General features: G+C 40.0%; 1 protein-coding gene across 21 annotated transcripts in view; it reads left to right on the top strand.

Annotated features, from left to right (window-relative positions):
• Nucleotides 1–21,878, top strand: part of MAGI1 (membrane associated guanylate kinase, WW and PDZ domain containing 1) — a 705,209-nt gene that overhangs the window by 632,255 nt on the left and 51,076 nt on the right. The gene's annotated exons all lie outside the window — the stretch shown is intronic.

The following is a 21,878-nucleotide window of genomic DNA, read 5'->3' on the forward strand; positions in this document are numbered from 1 at the left end:
GCACTTTTGACATTTGGGGGCAGAAAATTCTTGGTTGCAGGAGTTCATGCTGTGCATTCTAGGATGTTTAACAACATCCCTGGTCTCTACCCAGTGGGTCCCTGTAGCGCACCTGTCCCCTTGCCCCAACTGTGACAACCAAAAATGTCTCTGGACATTGGCCAGTGTTCTCTGGGAGACAAATCACTCTCTCATGGGAATGTCTAGACTGAAACTATGCTTTGCATTAGTTGGATTGGAGTTGTGAACTGGTCCTTAGCATTATTTGGCATGATCCACTCATGTATTTTTTAGTCATCTTTTTTTTAGAAATTGTTTTAGATTTTAAAAGCATTTATTGGGAGCCAGAAAATCCAATTTGCCACATGCTTGCCATTTCTCATGTATGTTGTAACTCTTACTCATTACTTGTCCAAACAAAGAGTTTGAGACCCAGAGACAGCAGGCACAAATTCACTAAGAGAGGTAAGGCTGTAATCCACAAATGGATTACACAGAGTGCAGGCCTGTTATGGACCCATGTCCTAGGAATTTCTTTTCACCATCTCAAAATTCCAGTGACCAGCCACTCTTCCTTTCCTTTTGATTTAATTTATGCTTAAAAAACAAACAAATCAAAAGAAAGAAACCAGGTACCTTCAGATAATTTAGTTTCTACCTTGACTTTGCTTCCATTGAAAATTAATTTATTAGTTTCAACAACTTTAATGATGTTTCCCATGTGAAAAGTTCCTGCTCTAAGGAATGTTACTATTTAGTCTCTCTTTCTCTCACTTTTTTTTTTTTTTGAAACAAAGTCTTACTATGTCACCCTCTGTAGAGAACTATGGCATCATAGCTCACAGCAACCTCAAACTCTAGGGCTTAAGCAATTCTTTTTCCTCAGCCTCCCCAGTAGCTGGGACTACAGGTACCCGCCACAACGCCTGACTATTTTTGTTGTCGTTGATTTTGTTGTAGTTGTCATTGTTGTTTGGCACTCCCAGGCCAGGTTCTAACCCACCAGCTCCTGTGTATGTGGCCAGCACCCTAGCCACTGAGCTACAGGCACAAAGCCCATAGTGTCTCTCTATAGCCACTGAGCTACAGGAACAAAGCCCATAGTGTCTCTCTTATAGTTTTGCACCCTCACTCTGTTGAGTTTCTCTTTATTGTAAGCAGTATCATGCTACCCTGTGTTGTGACCCTCACTCTGTTGAGTTTCTCTTTATTGTAAGCGGTATCGTGCTACCCTCTGTTGTGAGCATTTTTCACTTCTGAGCATTTTCAAATATTTCCACCTTCCTTCATTTCCCTTAAATTAAATCACACACTCCTTACCGCCATCTGGAGTTAGTATGTGACATGCCACTTCCTGAGTCTGTCTTTACGTTGTCACCTGCAGATTTATAAATGTCCCCCAACTTGTACCTTGCCTGGTACTTTTTATGTTTGTATTTAGAGATCATTCACATCCCCTATTTGTGAATGTAATCCTTCTTCGTTCACAGATCTTGTTGGTAGAATCTGAATGTCTTCAAAAAGAGTATTGGATCTTTAAGAGTGTTTTATTTCCACTGGCAAGGTGGACAATGCCTTTTTCGTGTGTGTGCCAAGATGTTTACCTGGGTTTATTTCAGACTCTTTTTAATAGTGCTCCTTTCTGTGTTCCTAATGTTCTCAATAGTTTTGGTTTCTTATCATGGACAGTAAACGCTATTCGTTTATTCATTCAATAAACTTCAACACAGTGCTGATTTCTCATTATATGCATAATGCTCAAGTAAACATCTAAAATACAATGTGGTTAATCACATCCTCCTCATCTTCTCATGCTTAAATCTTTTTCTGGAGATCTCATTTGGTATACTACCTTTGCTATGAAAAATTTGAACACAACATTTTTATGGTCTTCTTATTTTTGACGCAAGATTGTTCAAAAGGTCCTTTTGCGCTGTCTCAGGGAGTGGCAATCATAATAACTAGAAAGCTGCAACATAGAACTCTGTACTGGAGGGAATTCCTTTATTTCCCTGGCATTCACTGTCAACTCACCTAATTTAGCAACCTGACTTTTTAATTAGCCTTTTACTTTTTGGCAGTTGTTATATTCAGAGGCCCTAGCATAATGAACTCATATAAAAGCTGTGTTTTAAAAAAAACTTTCTTATAGTTGCATGAACACTAATCAATTTTTTTTTTTTTTATTGTTGGGGATTCATTGAGGGTACAATAAGCCAGTTACACTGATTGCAATTGTTAGGTAAAGTCCCTCTTGCAATCATGTCTTGCCCCCATAAAATGTGACACACACTAAGGCCCCACCCTCCTCCCTCCATCCCTCTTTCTGCTTCCCCCCCCATAACCTTAATTGTCATTAATTGTCCTCATATCAAAATTGAGTACATAGGATTCATGCTTCTCCATTTGCATGAACACTAATCAATTTTTTAAAAACCATTTGGACATAGGTGAAATCAGGTCTGTGCTGGCTTAGATATTTTTACCGTTTCTAAATTTAAAAGTGGTTTACGTTCTCTATAGTTACTTTTGCCTTAGATACCACTTACCAAAGTGGCAGAGGATTACATTAAAAAATAACAGCACTGTCCCTGAATTAATGGGATTCTGTGTTTATGTCTGTCAACCCTGCCGGAAGTTGCCAGGTAAAGCAACTTCCACTTAGACTTTGGCAATAGCCAGGGGAATAGAAGGCTGTTTTTTCAACCCAGCCCTAGCTGCTTGCCTTCCCCTCCCAAGCTATAACAACCAATAATGTTTCAGACAAGGCCAACTGTCCCCTAAAGGACAAAACCACCACTGATTGAGAACCACTCCTTATCCCTTTTGACACCCATTTGTTTTTGCTTGTTGCTCTGCCCCCAGCTGGCAGCCTATAAACCTGGGCCAGCCTTGGGCAGTGTCTCTGAGCCTCCAGATCAAGGGTCCTCAAACTGCGGCACGCGGGCCACGTGAGGCGGTATGATTGTATTTGTTCTCGTTTTGTTTTTTTACTTCAAAATAAGATATGTGCAGTGTGCATAGGAATTTGATCATAGTTGTTGTTTTTTTAAACTATAGTCTGGCCCTCCAACGGTCTGAGGGATGGTGAATTGGCCCCCTGCTTAAAAAGTTTGAGGACGCCTGCTGCAGATTGTCAACTGCACCCGCCTCAGCACCGTCCTGAGTGTGGAATGAGACTGCCCTATCCTAGCAGAGGGCTTGCTGCGTCCTGCCCCTTTGCTCTGACCAACTGGTTGGGGCTTATGGGAGGGGAGGTGGTGGAGAGGCTGCCACAGGCCTGCTGTTTTTAATGTGCTGACTCAGTTGTCTGGGAGGAGAGAAAAGGGAAAGGAAGCGAAGAGGAGGAATCTGGAGTGAAAAGGCAGCAGGTGATATGTTCCTTTTTGGTCTTTCCTTTGGAGGTGTTCTTTCAGTTCTTTCTTCTAAAATGAGAAGCATTAGGATGTAGTAGTAGGCTTCTCATTAAGTGAAATTTTTCCAAGGTGAACAACTTTCCTTCATAGATTATATTCTTCCTCCTTTACATTTTTTTTTCTTTTTGCTTACGAAAAGATCCTTGATTGTCATTTGTCCTCTCCCCTTTTTAACATTTTTGGTTTGCAAAATAAAGAATTGGTGTCTTAGGTCAGTTGCTCAATTCTGCAAGATAAAAATTTGTCAGTTTGTGAAATGTTAAGTCCAGGAATCACTGCTCCAGGGAGAGCCCCAGAGGAGATTGAGGATACCAAGGGGACAGGAGACAGACTCTCCGAAAGCCTTGTGTGAATGGGGCTCTGGAATGCAAATTACAGGGAGGCCAGCGGGAGCTCCCCCTTTCCTCTTGTCGTTCCCCTCATGAGCTCTTACTTTAGGGAGAAGCAGGTTTGGATTCAAGGCCAGGGTTAGATTCGTCACTCGTACATAATACAACATTTATTGCTTAGATCCTTTTATGAAATTCTTTTTTCCTATGTTGAATTATCAGGGTAACCCAAGGAATTTTAAATTCAATAGCAAGAGAACAATTGGGTGAGCTAGACACATTTAGTGTGCCAGGGCACTCCACATACCTGATTTTCCTGTACGTAACACACTCTCAGAAACATTATGACAGCTTTTAAAGCTTCATTCCAAATGTATGTGCTCGCATTAAGTTCTCTATCTACAATGACTTTAAAGCTGACTGGCGCCTCCTTTACCAAGAGAAGAGAAAAACCCGAAACAGGAAACACCCAAAATCATTGTTCTCCACAATGAGAAACTTGTTGACTTGACTGTTCACTGGGTCAGCATGTATTTCATTTCCAACATACTCACTCTTCCCTGCCATAAATACAACGCTCTGTTGTACATCTTGTTCCCGGCTAAAATACTTCATTAAGTGGCCTCACAGTCCTTGGATTATCTCTGTATCTTAAATGTATTTGACCTATAAGAGTAATTTCTAATTCATACTTGTCATGAGTGGGATAGCATGTCTGTACATTGGGGTGTGTGGGTGACACTGAGTCCGGACCTGCCTTTAAGTCAATCCAATAGGTACAATGAGCATTGTCTCACTGAAACCTGAAATCTAATAGCTGATCTAGGCTTAAGCTTCTCCCACTCCTCATAGGTCTATGGGGTGGTAATTCATTAGAAACTGTCATAGCCGAGGAAATAGCTTTTTTCCGTCTGTAATTCACATAAGCACTTAGACCAGTTCAGGTCGTGTTTCAGCAAGGAGATTTTGAAGACATTTAATATCTCCATGGGATGTGAATGGGGCTGCTTGTCTTAAGTCCTTGCTCTTTGGAAAAACCTGACCCCTCAGTAAGTGGCTTCTTTAGGTTCCATTTGCAAACACTTCGAATAACATAGTCCTGCTCCATTCCAGTCCAGTTGCCTTGCTGCTGTGAACTGTGATCTGTGCTTTCTAAAGCTAATATGATTTCCTAAATTTAAGATACTGGAGTAAAATTTGATACAGTGCCAGGCACGGCCTCAGTTACAATTAAGCAGTTCCGTAACAAAGTTAATTGAAATCGCCCAATAATATATGCCCTCACAGAGCAAGTTGGAAAATTTCCCTTCTCTTTTGCAAAAGGACATTGTGTCCAAAAAGTGATTATCACACCAAGCGGTCTGTTATAAACTGCTCAAGAGATTCATGGATTGACCTGAAGAAACGGACTGGAAATATTTCTTTTTCAACCATGTGTGTTTACTTTTTGTGGGGAAAGGGGAGACATTTAGAGCCTTTTAACCCGGTGTTGTAGTAAAAATCAGTTTTAGGAAGGTATCCTTACCTGAAGTGTTATTTAGATTTCAAAGAGTCCTTGAAAACACCTCTATGTGCTGGGGCTGGGAGCTTAGGGCTTGGGGTTTCTTTTTGAGCTTTCAGTCTGTTCTGAGAGGAGAGTTCATCTGCTGTGATGGGAAGTCAGGACACAAGGTGGCACAGTGGAACCTTGTTCTCTGTGCTGAGTGAGGCAGCTGTGAGCAGAGCAGAGGCTGGCAGCTCACCGATAAATCAAGGGGCAGACCACAGATGAAAAGCTGTTAAATAGTCACTGCAACAGTGATGTTGATGAAAAGAAAGGCCACATAGCCCCTGTCCCTTGCTCTGGTAGCTCTTCCTGCAGCCCTCAAGGTGGAAGCTCACCTCTCGAGCTCTGCACATTAATTCAAAAGGTGCAGGTATTCTCTGAACCAGACCCAGACCCTGTTCTGAGGATAGACCGATAAAGAGACAGTAAGCAATAGCAACAAACAAAACAAACAATAGACAAGTAAACACACCACTAATTCTAGAGAGAGGTTGGCTCTCTGAAAACAGAAGAACTGGGCTGTGTGAATGAAGTGCGTCCAAAAGGGTCATCCCAATCTGCTGATGGGCTGGGTCCTTCCATGTCTTCTTTGAAGAAGTGACCTTTGAGGAAGGTCACGGGTGACAAGGAGAAGCCACCCACATATAGATCTGCAGGCGTAGTGTTCCAGGCGCCCGGAGGATGGCAAGGCAGTAATCCCGAGGCAGAGGCTGCTGGCCTGGCTGGATACAGCTGAGGGGTGGGGGGAGTAGGCGGACTCAGAGGAAGGAGGGCTTGATGGGGGCACTGAAAACAGAGTTTGTGTTTCGTTGCAACTGCACTGGGAAGCCATGGGGACACGTAGCCAGGAGACCATATAATCCGATTTATGCTGTAAAATGTTGTCTTTGGCCTCTGTGTGGACAGTAGACTAAAGGAGATAAAGAATAAAGCAAAGAGACCAGTTTTCAAGCTCTCCTGATCCACTAGGCAAAAAAGGCTTTAGCAGTCAAGATGGACTTGGTGGGTTTGGGAGTTCGGGAAACCCATGTGGCAGCACAGAGAAAGAAGCCTCAAGAAGGACCCTGGGTTCTGTTTACTGTCCTGTAAGGAAGGACAAAAGTCAGGATGTTCTCCTGGATCTCACTCTCGGTCCTGTACCTGACCCACATTGCTGAAAATAAGCATGTTGATCAGGATAAGAATCAACCTAAAGGCAGAAACGTAGAAGAGAAGGGTCCTGGCATGTATTTTTTTTAACTTAGAAGCTTCTCAGCACCAATTACAGTGATGGTTTCCCTTCGGAGCTGGTGACCTTAAAATAAGGGCCTCCAGAGTATCCTGTTTTTCCAACCTAGAAAAAGAATCCTTGTCAGTTTTTTCTCTCAGTAGGCTATTTTCAGCTATTGGTTCGTACCCCTTCCCCCCCATAAACTGTATGCAGTTAAAAGTCAAACTTTGTAATTTGCAGGAACTGCTGTGGACCTTCCCGACCACTGTAGTCTCACCTGTCCCAGAAAAACCTCTATAATGAACTGTTGACCAAAGGGATGGGGAACAGAGCCAACCCTAATAAGCATTTGCATAAAAAAGCAACTCAAATTTAAAATATAGATAATAAAAATCAAGCTGTTAGTCTGGCAGTTAAGGTGTCTTCCTCAGATGTAGAAACATTTTTAGATTGATACAAGACCCTACCCCTGAACACCATAATTTACAAATATTTTTAACCTATATAGAGTTAGAGAGATTTCCTAGAACTATGTGAGACATTGGCCAAATTTTACCCTTAAAAAAATCTTGGTAAGAATATCCCCTGGGTAAGAGAGATTGGCCTCCTGGTAGGTCTTGATGAAAAATTAGTGGTCTTTTAAGTTGGTTCTTTTTCTTTCTCATTTGGAGAGAAGATGCCCTAATTCATTCTCTCCACCTCTGACTCTCTCTTTTCTCTAACGCCAGTTTAAGGAAAAAAAATCCTTTTATCAGGTAGTGTCAGCAAACATTTGCTAACTAGAAAAAGCTTCTAACCACTTTTTGAAACTATATTTTACAATATAAGGCTTGGTGGCCAGCCAACCTGTTAGTTCTATTGCTTTAAAAACTTGCTTCATTGTCCCAAATGAGAGACTGATCTTTTATATTTTTAGTTTGTACGGACTTGAATGGTCAATGATTTAGGTACTGTGACTCGAAATGGTGCATATAGGTCTATGCCATCTATAGGAAGAAGCTGTCTTCCTAAATTCATTCACAGTTACCTGTCCAAGATACTGCAACCCATTGGTCCTTCTATTGTCAATGGTAGGTCCACGTACTCCATGAAGCTGTATGAAAATTTTTCTGTGACTGCGTTTGTATGTGTAAACAACTGTAGTTTTAGTCCCTTCTTGGTAAGCTGTAGTTCAAAATAGTCTATGCACCTTTTTTCTTATTTCAGATTAATAAGACACATGTTTAGGTTATACTGTTTTCATTTGTAAGGTAAAGTTCAAGTTGTAGTTGAGCCCTGCACCCAGGGTTTAAGCACCTTTGAATGAGACTGTACAGTTTAGTATTTAAAAGCACAGGCTTGGCGCTAGACCAAATCTCCACAGCTGCTCTCCCAACCGTGTGACCTTGGCCATGTTATTTAACCATCCATGTCTTAGTTTTCTCATCTGCAAAATAGAGGTGATACTATTACTTAACTCAGAGAGCAGTTATGAAGAATAAATGTGCGAAAGGCAGGTTCTCAGTACTTGTCATTTTTGCACCCAGTCCTTACTTGTGAAGACTTATATTTATGGAGAAATAAGAAGGAAGGCCAAGTTGTCAAGCCTTCAAGATATACTTGGCATGTTTTTGAGAGTAACACCAATAGGGTCATCATGTCATTTCATTGCTACCTGTTCTGAAGTGAGTATTTCTCAGGAATTGCATGGACACAAATCATCCATCTTACCTAAGTCTTTGAGCAGCCCAAGGTATTAATGACTTTGGGTCTCTCCTTACCTGTGCCAGTTCAAGCCTTATGACTTTGAGGTGAAAGTCTCTGTAAACCACCAGCAGTCACCATCTTAGCAAGCCATTTGTTTCTCCTAGGGACATATTTGTTAGTCTGTGTGCACTGTGTAATTGAAGCGGACTTCTCCGTAGCTGTAAAACCTGTACAACTGTATTCTTAATCTTCTTCACGAAATGCCAACTGACACAGCATTGGGAACTACTTATTCCAGACATCTGAAGTCCAGCCATCCCTCTAAATTATGATGACCACAATATTTTATAGTGACCATTTTTAAGTCCCCAAAGGAAAGAATGTCTTCATCTTTTTTGGACACCTTAGGTCTCATGCTTCTGTTCTTGGCAGCTGGTTTCATATTTTCATTGAAAAATTATACCGCTGGGTTGATAATGGTATTTGGCCAGAGGAAGGAGGAGGAAAAAAAATCAAATGTGTCCAAACAAGGATCATTTTTTTCATTTTGTTTTATGGATTCAATTTTGTGATCTGTAGTTTTCATAAAGTCTTTCAGTGAAAATGTACTCTGATTTAAGCGTGGCCTTGAGTTTATGCTGGCACACTGATTTAGCTTAAAAAAAGACAACTTAAAATGTTGTCATCATCATTATTCAATCAAGCATCAATCATTGAATGTCGTTCTCACCCAGTGGTTATTTAATTGTTTATGCTGGTCGCTGGCCGTCCTTCTGTGTCCGCGTCATGCTGGATCAGATTGCTTCTCTCTGTAGTCCCGTGAGAGGCAGTGCGGACTTCTCTGTAGCTGTAAAACCTGTACAACTATATTCTTAATCTTCTTCATGAAATGCCAACTGACGCAGCAGCACTCAACACTCCTTCGTCATGGCACTCAGCACTCAACACTCTGAATGGTTACTTCAGTCTACGAACTCCCTCAGGGAAGGGGCGACTATCTGATTTACATTTATCTTTTCATTTATCTTTATCTTGCTGGGCACATGGCAAAGCTCACTGTGTCTTTTTCTTTTTCATAATTCAGATCTTAGCTCAAAACCTGTCTCTTCAAGGTCTTGCCTGATCACCCAGTAGAAAGTAACTGCATCCAGGCATATTCCATTATCCTCCACTTTTTATCACAGATGTTATCACTGCAATTACTTTTTTTTTGGAGACAGAGTCTCACTTTGTCACCTGGGTAGAGAGCCGTGGCATCATCATAGCTCACAGCAACCTCAAACTCTTGGGCTCCAGTGATCTTCTTGCCTCAGCCTCCTGAGTAGCTGCGATTACACGCACCCGCCTCAGCTCCTATTTTTAGTAGAGACAAGGTCTTGCTGTTACTCAGGCTGGTCTCAAACTCCAGCAGTTCACTCGCCTCAGTTTCCCAGAGTGCTGGGATTACGGGCATGAGCCATCGCCCCTGCCCTCTCTCCAGTTGCTTGCTAAATTGTTTATTCTCTGTTTCCCCTTGGAATTCAGGCACTGCTTTATTTCATACCAACCCCTGGCACATAACAGGCTTCTACCTCTGCCCTCAGTGGAAAAAGTTAGGCTGACTGTACCTTCCTTTTCCTGTTTTCTAGACTGTTCTTAACATTTTATCGGTAAGGAGAGGGCAGTTTAAATTTATTTCAATGGCTTATATATTCTGTATTAAACAAAGAAAACAAAAAATTACTTGGCAGGAAATGATGCTGATGGCTTTTTTTAGAAGGGTTGCTGGCTGTCACTGTCGTTCAGAGCTGCTGGTGTGCAGTCAAATAATCATCAGTTTGGGTTGGCTGGGGTGGCACAACCTGTTCTCATTGGTCCTCTCTGCTCCCTCCGTGTCTGGGTCTCAGTGATCTCCTGCTGTTTTGACCCATCATCACACTGTTCCCCACAAATAAAAATTGCCTAGGAAGCACGTTATTTTTTTTTCGTAGAGCAGCATTTCTCCTTATAATTATTAGTGTTCTGGCGTGTTCTTTAATGCAGTTTCTCTCATAATTTTTTAAAAGATGTATCTTTTAGATCTTCCCATGAAAGAAGGAGAAATAGGCAGTGAGACTTGCCTTTCTGTTTGATTCTTCCCATTGTTCTATTTGCAGATACAGTATTTTATATATCCTGCCCTTAGTGAAGGTAAAAACTCAACTAAAGTTCACGTCCCCCTGAGAATTGCTTCGATACTATAGCCATGTGCTGGGACAAGGATGATAGCAATGGGCTTCTCAGAGTCTCTGGTCAAGGTTTCAGAGAACTCTTTGAAATTCTGTACAAAATCATGTGCTTCTTTGCAGCTTTGTTTGAAAGAGGCTATAACAGGTTTTTTATCGCATTTTCAATCAAGGCCATGACCCAGTGCTTTAGTAGCATAGACACTTGAGTGGGAATGGCAGTCACTGAGCCAAGGAGAGCTAGAACAAATTGCAGTTGTTTTTTTAATCTAGCCCTGCATGAAGGCCAGTAAGTATGTACCATTGTCCAAGCACATCAGTATTTGCTACAGTGTTTAATAATGCTTTGCTGTTTGTGACTGTAGCTGCATTGTATGTAAAATCTAGAAAACTTCGAAAAATACTTAATATAAACTACTTATGCTAATGTTCAAAAATAATATTTTAATATATTTCCTTTAGTCTTTGGATATATGATGTAGGTATGTATATATATCTACTTTTTAGCAGAGTTTGTATATTTTGTCTATAGTTTTTACCCTGCTTTTGCCTTAGATTTTTACCTTTGTCCTTAGTCATTAAGTATTTTTCATTGTACTTGACTTTAATTATTTCGTAGTTTTTCATCTTTTTTTTTTCTTTTTATTTTTTTAAGGATTCTTTTTTTTTTTTTTTATTGTTGGGGATTCATTGAGGGTACAATAAGCCAGGTTACATTGATTGCAATTGTTAGGCAAAGTCCCTCTTGCAATCATGTCTTGCCCCCATAAAGTGCGACACACACCAAGGCCCCACCCCCCTCCCTCTGTCCCTCTTTCTGCTTTTCCTCCCCCCCATAACCTTAATTGTCATTAATTGTCCTCATATCAAAATTGAGTACATAGGATTCATGCTTCTCCATTCTTGTGATGCTTTACTAAGAATAATGTCTTCCACTTCTATCCAGGTTAATACGAAAGATGTAAAGTCTCCATTGTTTTTAATAGCTGAATAGTATTCCATGGTATACATATACCACAGTTTGTTAATCCATTCCTGGGTTGGTGGGCATTTAGGCTGTTTCCACATTTTGGCGATTTTAAATTGAGCTGCAATAAACAGTCTAGTACAAGTGTCCTTATGATAAAAGGATATTTTTTCCTTCTGGGTAGATGCCCAGTAATGGGATTGCAGGATCAAATGGGAGGTCTAGCTTGAGTGCTTTGAGGTTTCTCCATACTTCCTTCCAGAAAGGTTGTACTAGTTTGCAGTCCCACCAGCAGTGTAAAAGTGTTCCCTTCTCTCCACATCCATGCCAGCATCTGCAGTTTTGAGATTTTGTGATGTGGGCCATTCTCACTGGGGTTAGATGATATCTCAGGGTTGTTTTGATTTGCATTTCTCTAATATATAGAGATGAACATTTTTTCATCTTTAGAGAAAGTTCTATTCATGTCTCTTGCCCATTGATATATGGGATTGTTGGCATTTTTCATGTGGAATAATTTGAGTTCTCTATAGATCCTAGTTATCAAGCTTTTGTCTGATTGAAAATATGCAAATATCCTTTCCCATTGTGTAGGTTGTCTCTTTGCTTTGGTTGTTGTCTCCTTAGCTGTACAGAAGCTTTTCAGTTTAATGAAGTCCCATTTGTTTATTTTTGTTGTTGTTGCAATTGCCATGGCAGTCTTCTTCATGAAGTCTTTCCCCAGGCCAATATCTTCCATTGTTTTTCCTATGCTTTCTTGGAGGATTTTTATTGTTTCATGCCTTAAATTTAAGTCCTTTATCCATCTTGAACCAAGTTTTGTGAGTGGGGAAAGGTGTGAGTCCAGTTTCAGTCTTTTACATGTAGATATCCAGTTCTCCCAACACCATTTATTGAATAGGGAGTCTTTTCCCCAAGGTATGTTCTTGTTTGGTTTATCGAAGATTAGGTGGTTGTAAGATGTTAGTTTCATTTCTTGGTTTTCAGTTCGATTCCAAGTGTCTATGTCTCTGTTTTTGTGCCAGTACCATGCTGTCTTGAGCACTATGGCTTTGTAGTACAGACTAAAATCTGGTATGCTGATGCCCCCAGCTTTATTTTTATTACTAAGAACTGCCTTAGCTATATGGGTTTTTTTCTGGTTCCATACAAAATGCAGAATCATTTTCTCCAAATCTTGAAAGTACGATGTTGGTATTTTGATAGGAATGGCATTGAATAGGTAGATTGCTTTGGGAAGTATAGACATTTTAACAATGTTGATTCTTCCCATCCATGAGCATGGTATGTTCTTCCATTTGTTAATATCCTCTGCTATTTCCTTTCTGAGGATTTCATAGTTTTCTTTATAGAGGTCCTTCACCTCCTTCATTAGGTATATTCCTAGGTATTTCATTTTCTTTGAAACTATGGTGAAGGGAGTTGTGTCCTTAATTAGCTTCTCATCTTGACTGTTATTGGTGTACACAAAGGCTACTGACTTGTGGACATTGATTTTATATCCTGCGACATTACTGTATTTTTTGATGACTTCTAGGGGTCTTGTGGTTGAGTCTTTGGGGTTCTCTAAGTATAAGATCATGTCGTCAGCTAAGAGGGAGAGTTTGACCTCCTCTGCTCCCATTTGGATTCCCTTTATTTCCTTGTCTTGCCTAATTGTATTGGCTAGAACTTCCAGCACTATGTTGAATAGTAAAGGTGACAGAGGACAACCTTGTCTGGTTCCAGTTCTAAGAGGAAAAGCTTTCAGTTTTACTCCGTTCAATAAAATACTAGCTGTGGGTTTGTCATAGATAGCTTCAATCAGTTCTAGAAATGTGCCACCTATGCCTATACTCTTCAGTGTTCTAATTAGAAAAGGGTGCTGTATTTTATCAAATGCTTTTTCTGCATCTATTGAGAGGATCATGTGATCTTTATTTTTGCCTCTGTTAATATGGTGGATAACGTTTATAGACTTGCATATGTTAAACCAGCCTTGCATCCCTGGGATGAAGCCTACTTGATCATGATGAATGACTTTTTTGATGATAAGCTGTAATCTATTGGCTAGGATTTTGTTGAGAATTTTTGCATCTATATTCATGAGTGAGATTGGTGTGAAATTCTCCTTTTTGTTTGCGTCTTTTCCTGGTTTTGGTATCAGGGTGATGTTTGCGTCATAGAATGTGTTGGGGAAGATTCCTTCCTTCTCAATTTTTTGGAATAATTTCTCCAGTACAGGAATAAGCTCTTCCTTGAAGGTTTGATAGAATTCTGGAGTGAAGCCATCTGGACCAGGGCATTTTTTGGTTGGAAGATTTTTTATTGTTTCTTTGATCTCAGTGCTTGAAATTGGTCTGTTCAGGAGCTCTATTTCTTCCTGGCTGAGTCTAGGGAGAGGGTGTGATTCCAAATATTGATCCATTTCCTTCACATTGTCAAATTTCTGGGCATAGAGTTTCTGGTAGTATTCAGAGATGATCTCTTGTATCTCTGTGGGATCAGTTGTTGTTTCCCCTTTATCATTTCTGATTGAGGTTACTAGAGATTTTACTTTTCTATTCCTCATTAGTCTGGCCAATGGTTTATCTATTTTATTTATTTTTTCAAAAAACCAACTCCTTGTTTCATTAATTTTCTGAATGATTCTTTTGTTTTCAATTTCCTTGATCTCTGATTTGATTTTGGATATTTCTTTTCTTCTACTGAGTTTAGGCTTCGATTGTTCTCCTTTTTCCAATTCCATAAGATGGCTTGTGAGATTGTTGATGTGCTCTCTTTCTGTTTTTCGAATGTAGGCATCTAAAGCAATGAATTTTCCTCTCAAAACTGCTTTTGCAGTATCCCACAGGTTTTGGTAGCTTGTGTCTTCATTGTTGTTATGCTCAAGGAAGTTAATGATTTCCTGTTTTATTTCTTCCTGCACCCATCTGTTATTCAACAGAAGATTGTTTAATTTCCATGCCTTTGTGTGGGGTCCAGCGTTTTTGTTAGAGTTGAGTTCCACCTTTAGTGCCTTATGGTCTGAGAAGATACAAGGTAAAAGTTCAATTCTTTTGATTCTGTTGATATTTGTTTTGTGTCCCAGGATATGATCAATTTTGGAGACTGTTCCAGGGGGTGATGAGAAGAATGTATAGTCTTTATCTTTGGGATAGAGTGTTCTATACGCGTCTATCAAGCACAGTTGTTGTAGGGTCTCATTTAAATCTCTTATATCTTTGTTTAATTTCTGTTTAGAGGATCTGTCCAGCTCTGTAAGAGGAGTGTTAAAGTCCCCTGTTATTATGGTATTATCAGATATCATATTGCTCAGACTGAGTAAGGTCTATTTCAAGAATCTGGGAGCATGTAAATTGGGTGCATAAATATTTATAATTGAAACATCTTCTTGTTGTATTTTTCCCTTAACCAAGTAGTTTTTCATCTTATTGATATAACCACAGTCTGTTTGCTCAGTCCTCTTTTCTTTTTTTTAAATACTACTGCATTGAACATCTTTTTATTTTTATTTATTTTTTATTAAATTATAGCTGTATACATTAATGCAATCATGGGGTACAATGTGCTGGTTTTATATACAATTTGAAATATTTTCATCAAACTGGTTAACATAGCCTTCACGACATTTTCTTAGTTACTGTGTTAAGACATTTATATTCTACATTTAGTAAATTTCACAGTACCCTTGTAAGATGCACCGTAGGTGTAGTCCCACCAATTACTCTCTCTCCACCCATCCTCCTCCATCCCCTCCCCTCCCTTTCCCCTTTCCCCATATTCTTGGGCTTTAATTGGGTTATAGCTTTCATATTGAACATCTTTTTATGTGACTCTTAGCAAGAGACTCTTGATTATTTCCTTAGTACAAACTCCTAATAATGCGGGAGTTTACTGAGTAAAAGTTAGCTGTAATTTTTAGGGGCCCACTGTTTAAGTTATGCATTGATAGGTTTTAGAATAACAGAGAAGGCTGAGTTGAGAATGTGCCCAGGAATAAATCACCCTCATGCACTCCCACTCACACCACCACTGCATCCCCCAAATCTCACAGTCTTTTACTTTAAGTGACTTTTGGTGGTCTCTATGAACTCTCTCTCTCTTCTCCCTCGCCCTCTCCTTCCTCTCCTGTCCCTTCACCCTTCTCTCTCCTCCTCTTATCCTTGCTCATCGCCTTCTACCCACTATCTTCTCTCTCTTTCTCTGCTCCTTACACACTGCATTACCTGATTCAACCCTAGTACAGTTTTTTGGGCAACATCATGACATGTGGATTAGTGATATGGCATTTGTTGGAAGGCTCAGGAGGAAACCAAAATGTTTCCACTAAAGTGCTCCAATTTATGTATTTATTTTTTCATAAGACAGACTCTCTCTCTGTCACCCTCAGTGGAGTGCTGTGACATCACAGCTCACAGCAACCTCCAACTCTTGGGCTTAAGCGATTCTCTTGCCTCAGCCTCCCAAGTAGCTGGGACTATAGATGCCTGCCACACCCGGCTATTTTTTTGTTGCAGTTTGGCCAGGGCCGGGTTCGAACCCACCACGCTCAGTATATGGGGCTGGCACCCTGCCCACTGAGCCACAGGTGCCGCCCAAAGTGCTCCAATTTAGAGACCAAGTGCAAAGAGGAATGAATATCACAATGAAGGAAATTTAAATCAATGACATGGTGCATTTTTATTATTTGCAGATCCACTTTTGTATGTGATAGTGACTTTAGAATTCACTGTTTCAAAGCCCTTTGTACAATTTTTCTTGATTCTTTTAGTTAATGAGGTTGGTTGGCATTCTCCCTTCCTTAGCACTGGGTTGAGCAGTGGGGAGGTGAGTCCAGAGAAGTCCACTCCTTTTCCCAGCAACTCAGGTTTTGTTAATCTCAAAATCGTGGCACCTGGCTTCTGTTTGGTTTTCCTGACAGCCTAGTTCAGCTCCCTACTTCTTCCCTGTTTTTGTTTAGGACAAGCCCAAGTCTTAATCTAAACAGACTACTTTAAAGAAGACTTATGTATATATTCATTTGAGAAAATACTAAGCAACTCTTGGAGGATGTAGAGGTCAGGAAAGGCTCTAGAGCAGTGGTTCTCAACCTGTGAGTCAGGACTAGTGAAAACACATCCTGCATATCAGATATTTACATTACAATTCATAACAGTAGCAAAATTACAGTTATGAAGTAGCAACAAAAATAATTTTATGGTTGGGGTTCCTCACAACATGAGGAACTGTATTAAAGGGTCACGGCATTAGGAAGGTCCACTGATCTAGAGCAGTGTTTTTCAACCTTCTATATCTCATGCCACAGTTGAACCTGTAGCTAAACTTCCATGCACACTTAAATTATGTTGATCCCCCAAAAAAGAATATGCTGGCTTGGTGCCTGTAGCTCAAGCGGCTAAGGCGCCAGCCACATACACCAGAGCTGGCATGTTCGAATCCGGCCTGGGCCTGCCAAACAATGACAACTACAACCAAAAAACAGCCAGGCATTGTTGCAGGCACCTGTGGTCCTAGCTACTCGGGGGGCTGTGGCAAGAGAATCGCTTAAGCCCAGGAGTTGGAGGTTGCTGTGAGCTGTGATGCCACAGCACTCTACCCAGGGTGATAGCTTGAGGCTCTGTCTCAAAAAAAAAAAAGAATATGCTTACTGTGCTTTGACCTTTTGAAAATAATTTCATTGACAATCTTCAAAAATTTTCATGGCACACCAAAGATGCTCTCACGGCGCACCAGTGTGCCTGGGCATACCAGTTGAAAATCACTGCTCCAGAGATTTTTAAAGTGCAATAAAATGTTCTGAAATTTGCAGGCATTTATCTTATTTTAAAAGTCAGTATAGAGTTCTGTTTATTGTAGTATCTGTGTATATGTATGTTTGTGTTTATAATGTTTTTCTTATTGTAAAGATGCTGAAATAGGTAATAAAGCTACCCATGATCTCATGAGCCAAAGAAAATACTGTTTTGTTGTATAAACCTTATGTTCTTTGTTTCCAAATGCGTACATGTTCTTTTGTATCTTCACTTTTTTCATCTATATCATACATGTAGCACCATTGCAAAATTTCATCAAATACGTAACATTGTGCCGTTTAGTTATAGTCGATGGCCCTGATGTTTAAAGGAAAACATATTATGCCTACTCACATTAACTGGTCAGGTTCCAGTCACCAGCAGAGAATTTACCATTTGTTTTTAGCCAAGCAGACACCTTTTAAAATTTACGTCTCACTTTTCTCACTTCTGTAGATCCCACTTAGACCACACTTTGAACATATGTTTCTCCATAAAAGTTTTCTGGGTTCCCTTAGAAGTAACATTTGCTGCCTTCCAGGCCCAGTGAGCAAATGGTGCCATCCATGAACTCTTTTTTCTCTTCTGCCTCTTCTGGACACTCCCCTTTCTTACCTTGAATGGACCAGATGAGCCCATTCAGATGAGTGCATTTTCTACTCAGACGTCTCATATGTAATATCCATGACATGACTTGGAGAATACAGACTTGCTCCCTGCTGCCGCAGGGTACACAAACTGTTCTCTTGCTGAAGGAAAACCACTGACATGACTTGAAGTTAGCTAGCTAGACAAGACCTACACCCCCATGATTTTCTAGGTCTTGGAGAATTCTGCCATTTGGAGCCATGACCTTTGGAGTGCTGCCCGTCAGGTCTCCCAGCTGCTTTTAATCCATCTGATTTTGGCTAAGATAAATTATAAATTGTAATAAGGTTTATTCCAGCATTCATATTTATTAGATTTTAAGATTTAATGACCAGATGGGCCTAAAACAAATCTTTGATTTCTTTTTTTTTTTTAAAGCAATCAAGTGGAGTCTCTTCAATTTGACTATTTAAATATTAATTTGTGATCATAATCCATTATTGGCTCCTGTAAAAGGTGTAGCTTTTTAAAAATGATGGTTTTCAGCAACTTAGCTAGCCAAGAGGAACGAACGCCTCTTTAAGTTAATATATATATTTTTTTTTTCTTATTTGTTATAATATATAGCTAATTGTGTCAGTTGACATGGGATCTTTTGGAATGTTCCATGGGCCATTTTATTTAGGGGAAACAGAACTTAATTGGTTACCACTACATCAGCTATACAGGTTGGTTTTATGCACTTAACAATGGAAGGGCCATTAATTAATGTTTATTGTTAACATTTTATTGCCTCAGTGAAATGTAAATATGGCCTTCTCAGAAAAGAATTCTAAGGAAGGCAGAAGTCTCCTTAAATGAGTTCCTGTGATTCCCCACTCCTCCTTGCCCCACCAGAACTATCCATTATCAGTTTGGTGTGGACATTCATGGAAACCAAAAGCCATGCATGTGTTGAACACCTGTCCCCTGCTGTACCTGCCATTCTGGGGTGTTTTTACTCAACGCTATGTTTGGGAGACCGTCCATGATGTTACACATAGAGATGGCACATTCTTTTTGACCTCTGCGGCCTGCTTTATAGGTTGGCTATCCCAAAGTTTTTTTGAACCTCTAGTTGTTTTCCAGTTTTCCTTTTTAGTGACAGAGTTGCAGTGAACACCTTTGTGAATGCATCTTTGAACATGAGTGCAAGTGTTTCTTTATAATAAGTAGAGAGTGAAAAAAAAGCCCTTTGGTTTATGTATGAAGATCTTAAGAAACAGAGAACTTAAGATCAGCCAGAGTCTTGTAAATGGTTAACAGAGTGTGGATTGAAACCAATTTTCCTGATTCTACCTATCTCACCTGGGGATTTTTTACAAGCTTTTGTAGGAGGTCATTGGGATCATGGGTAGAGACAAGGGCAGTAAAAGATAACTATGGTGAAAACTTGCTTATTCTAATTCATTAAGGTCAGTCTGACTTAGGGGAAAATATGAATTTAAAGATGTCTTATAATTTTGGACACAATTATAAGAGGGACTGTACCTAACAAATGTAATCAATGTAACCTGGTTGAAAAAACTGAAAAAAAAAAAGAAAGAAAGAAAAATCTATTAGGACTTAATTTATGGCCAAACATAGGGTCTGTCCTGAAAAATGTCTCAGGGACACTGAGAAGAATATGTTTGCTGTTGCTGTTTGGGAGAGGGGTCTGTATATGTCTGTCACATCTACTTGGTTTGTTGTATTATGTAAGTCCTTTATTTTCTCACTTATCTATCCATTATTGAAAGTGAGATATTGAACTCTCAACAATTATTATAGAAATGTATTTCTCTGTTCAATTATATAATTTTTTGCTTAAAAGACAAAGAAGATTAGACTCGTACATAGCCAATAGAATGAGTTAGATAAAAACGTCATACAATACTAAGGTTTACTGAAGATACAGATTAATCAATTTTCATCTACTTCTTTAGGGAGTGTCATAGGCAAAATTGTACTGAAGACTCCCTTTTTGTGGGGAGAGGGAAAAAGGGATAAGGAATATTTTATTGTTTACAAAAGCAAATAATAAACATGGTCTTTCTTTAAAATTAACACTTCTAATTAAATACAGCTCCTGAAGATGTCACGGATATACAACAACAACAAAAATATTTCTGAATTGCATGCTTAACTTTTTGACACAAGTGGACAGAATCAGTTACTATTCTCTGGGGATCATTTGCTGTAATAAAAAAAAAAAGATGTCTTACATTTTGAAGTTTATGCAGTGATCCACACTAACATAACTGGTAAAATTCCTTAAAGGAATCATATTAATGAACCAAGAAAAAGCACTTAATAATTATTTTTAAAATAAAAACATATCAAAATTGTTAACAGTTTTTCTTCTAGGTAAAATATTTTTCTTACAATCTTTCTTTTGTATTTTAACATGCTCAGCAAATGATTTCTCCCCAGTTAGAGCAACATAACCATAAACACTTCCTTTTTGAATGATATAAATCAGCTGAGGAGCATGAAAAAGGGTGGGCTTTCACCTGGAGTAACGCTTACTCTGAGCCAAGTATGAGGCTTTTAAACATTGTCTCTTTTTTGTTATCTTAATAATCTTGAGAAGTGAGTCGTCTTATTTCCACTTCCAATTGGATCAACTGAGACAGGGCTGCACCTTGCTTAGTCTGGGTTTACCTAACTTGAAAGAGAAATGCTTTAGTTAGTTTCCTTAAATAGTGGTCCTCAGACCCCCTACATCAGAATTTCCTAGAATGTTAATACTGCAGATTGCCAGGCCTCTGACAGTGGGGCCTGGGATTCTGCATTTTTAACAAACTGTCAACTACCCCTTACAGACTCTGAAGGTCCTGAGCCACATTGCCAGATTGTGCTTACTCATATTGGTGATGTAAGGAGCCTTGTCAGATAGTGTCCCCCATATCCCGCCCCACCTCCCTTTTAGGACAAGGGACTCTCATTATGCTGCCCCTGCAGTGGGCACCTCAGCCATGGTCACCTGGGTGGCTTCCCCCTCACTCACCGACTTCCTTTACCTCCTGGCTCATGGTTTCACAAGTCATTTCTAAAAAGTTGGAATCATCACGCTAAAGAGGAATCACTTTCCAAAACAGTTTGAAATCTCCTGTGTGAAATCACCAGATCCCAAGCACATCTTTTGCACTTCATACAGATGGAATCTGCACTTTGCTTTCTAACCCCTTCTCAAACAAAAGATAAAAAGAGACAGCAGCTTGCAGGAATGATTACTTTTGGAACACCAATATGTGCTTTATTTTCCTTTCTCGCCTCCCTTTCCCACACTCCCCTGGTGGTAGATTTCCCATAAGTCTGCCCCTAATTGCTGCTGCCTTTCTTAGAAGCGAGGAGATAGCCCGTTCCTTCCAGCTCCAGCCTCCCACAGAGGAGAGGGTTTGGGAAGAAGCCAGCTAGTCAGTGACCACCTTTGCCTTTCTTTTTCTCCATTATCTTTTTTTATTTCTGAGTTCTGGGAAATTTTTCTTTTCCACTCCCAAACGACATGCTCTCTCTAGCCTGAGCTCTAGCCCTTCCCAACAAGCCAAATAGGAGGTGGCCTGGATGACTGGCTGGCGTGGAGCCAGGCATGAACTGACCCAGAGGGGATCCTAGACCAACTTGGACTGGTGTCCACATTGCCATTCCATGCTGGCAGAAGAGCATCCGTTTGTGTTTTGGTGTTGAGCTCATCCAAATAGAGAAGGCATTTCCTCTGCCTTTCGGCAGAGGAAAAAAAAAAAAAAAAAAGAAAAGAGAAGACAAAAAAAGGAAAAAAATTTAATTTTAACCATGTACTCCTTTGAAACTAAATATATATCCCTTCCTCTGTCCTGATTGGTCCGCTTCAATTGACAAGTGGATCGTGTGGAAAGGAAATATTCTGGACTTAATTGTAAGTTAAGTCTCTCTTAATCCAGAAGAGCATTTGAGATTCTGTCCAAGTGTTCAATTTCCCAGGCCGCTGAGGTCTGTGAATTTCTTTTCCCAGCCTCCAGGCTGCTGCAGCACTAGTCAGCATAGCTAATGCAGATAGATCTCCTGCCTCTCGCTGCTCTCCTCCTCCCTCTGCTTTGATTCGATATGAACAGGCTGGTAACTCCGGTGCTGGGGAGAAATCTGACATAACTCTGCAGA

Source organism: Nycticebus coucang, chromosome 8, assembly GCF_027406575.1.
Source record: "Nycticebus coucang isolate mNycCou1 chromosome 8, mNycCou1.pri, whole genome shotgun sequence".
Lineage (NCBI taxonomy): Eukaryota > Metazoa > Chordata > Mammalia > Primates > Lorisidae > Nycticebus > Nycticebus coucang.